This window comes from Panthera uncia (assembly GCF_023721935.1).
Source record: "Panthera uncia isolate 11264 chromosome D3 unlocalized genomic scaffold, Puncia_PCG_1.0 HiC_scaffold_8, whole genome shotgun sequence".
NCBI classification, from domain to species: Eukaryota; Metazoa; Chordata; class Mammalia; order Carnivora; family Felidae; genus Panthera; species Panthera uncia.
Window position 1 is genome coordinate 79,653,036 of NW_026057586.1, and position 2,735 is coordinate 79,655,770.

Consider the following 2,735-nt stretch of genomic DNA (forward strand, 5'->3'; position numbering starts at 1 on the left):
TGGATGGATGCATGGATGGATGGATGCATGGATGGATGGATGGATGGGTTTGCCACAGAAGTCAAGATTCTTGGTTGCAAACAACTGACACTAACAGAGGCAGAAAATAAATGTCTGGGATACTGTACAAGAAAGATTTGAACAGAGAAATGACACGAACCTCCTCACACTGATGCACTTGGGGTCTTCTGTTTGGCCCTCCAGATGCACTCTCCACCCTTCTCCAACCTGCTCTGCAACTGAGAAGCTGACCTGTGCAAGCTAACTCGCTATCTTCTCTTGCGCTGGCAGGAGATCAGAGGGAGGGAGGAGTGTGCTGACGAGGTATTTATCCTCCTGTCTCCTTCCTGCCAGGTCGCCTTAGGTTGACTGTGTCCCTCTACCTAAGCCCACAGCTGCTATCAGGAGGCCTCACCACATAATCTTCGGATCCTGAAAACCACTCCCTCCCCTCATCCCTCAGGCCAAGGCCTCCTTTTCCTAAACCCGGCGCACACTTCCATTCATTGTTCCTTTGTGAAACTCCGCTCAGATTCCCAGACTTAACACAGCATCTGTTTTTGCCGTTTCCTGCTGCTTTGCATATGTTTAGTGCCTAGCTCCGTGTTATGTTAGAAGGATGGCCGGGTCAGTGATGGATGGGTAGATGTTCTGAATGGATGGATGGATACGTGGATGGATGCATGGATTTGACAGGATGGTCAGTAGTCTTGGTTCCAAGCAACTAACTCCAACTGAAGCAGAAAATATATGTTTGGAATGCTGGATTGCTCGTAGGATCTGCAGGGATAGTGGGTAAGACACAAGGGAGGCTGGCAGGCTAAAACCCCAAACAATGCTTCAGCACAGCAATAGCCAAGTCAGAATGTTCCAGCTCTCACCATCACCAGCGGTGCCATCGCCCCTGGAGTCAACGCGAAGCAGGGTCAATGCTGTTCCAAAATCCTGTCCTGGGCAGGAACGTCTAATGAGCACGACAGTCATCACTTGACAGTCATCCCCCCTAGCTTCTGGGGGATGGCGAGAAGGAATCTGTCCCCCTTGACTTACATAGACGGAGATGGGGACTACATCCCTCCTATTTTGGGACTTCTCCCAAATAAAAAATACCTTTAGAGGGGCGCCTGGGTGGCTCAGTCGGTTGGGTGTCCGACTTCAGCTCAGGTCACGATCTCGCGGTCCGTGAGTTCAAGCCCCGCATCGGGCTCTAGGCTGATGGCTCAGAGCCTGGAGCCTGCTTCCCATTCTGTGTCTCACTCTCTCTCTGCCCCTCCCCCGTTCATGCTCTGTGTCTCTCTGTCTCAAAAATAAATAAACGTTAAAAAAAAATTTTTTTTAAATACCTTTAGATGTGGAATAGCAAAAAAACAAAACAAAACAAAACAAATAAGAAATGCACAATGCAGTGAAGAAATAACTAGTCCTGAACAGGGACCCCCCAAAAGCACCCTTAATGAGTGATTTTGTGAAAAAATAGCTCCGGAAAAAGATACGAGACTATAAGGCTGGTCCCTGCCCTCAGCAGAGTTTCTTACTGGTAGACGAGGAAGAGTAAAGACACAAGAAATCAGCATTAGAGATCTAAATAATCCTGGGAAGGCAGAGTTTCCAAAAATGGACATCCATTTAACCAGCACCTTCTGATACTCTGTTAAGGGACGAAAGGCTGCATGGTCAACTTTGCATCCTTGACACGTCCCTTTGTAGAGATTCATATTAAACATTGGTACACGTCCCTTTGTAGAGATTCATATTAAACATTGGTACACATAGTGTAGGTAAACAATGCTACACTAATGTAAACATTGGTACACTTTTCAGACTCTGAAAAGGTCTGTAGGAAAAAAACAAAACCTGCTAGATTTTTTTAATTCCAAATTTATTCACTGTGGAATCATTTTTCATGTAACAGTCCCCATCCTTAGTGATCTGTGAAAGGAAAGTTGTTATCAGATGTTGGGAGAATATGGGAATACTATGGATGGGGTGGAGCCCTATTGGAGAAAACTTCATTATCAGAATACGATCTCTCATTTATTTTTATCCCAAACAGACTTGGGTTGATAAAGACACTCATATTTGAAATATCAAGAGAGAAACCAAGAGATTCTGGAATGGAGATATGTGAGGTAACCCTCACCTCCCTCCTTGGCCGTAGATGGTCATCGTGGTTAGTGGTGAATTCTTGTAGTTTGGGGACAGACAGATCCTTAAGGCCACTCTGTTCGTTCTGTAAAACTCAGGCAACAGAGAACCAACAGGAGTTCAGGCCAACTGCTCACGGAATCTCAGCTTATTTGAACTGATAGAACATTCTAGACACGACCAGAGCATCTCAAAACCAGAGCCCTGTAGGATTTTAGAGTTCTGTCAATGCTGAGGTCTGACTGTCCCACTGCTAAAGGAACGGTGACTTCAACAAAATTCAACAGGGTTCCTTGGCTATAGGATTCAGATCTGGGAGCTTTTCATACACCGATGATCTTTCACAAACTTCAGTGGGGAAAGAGCAAATGCGCTGTGTCCCCAACACAGATCACCAACCCTCCTCCTTTCTTTTTAATGGAGTATCTATCAGAAGAACCAGTCCATAGAATACACTTCAGAAAATGAGTGGTGGCCCAATCCCCTCACTTTATGGATGGAGAAACTGAGACCCAGGGAGGGGATGGGAACCTTCATACATCAAACAGAGAGAGAGCTAGAATTCCAGAATCCCATCTCTTTCCACCACA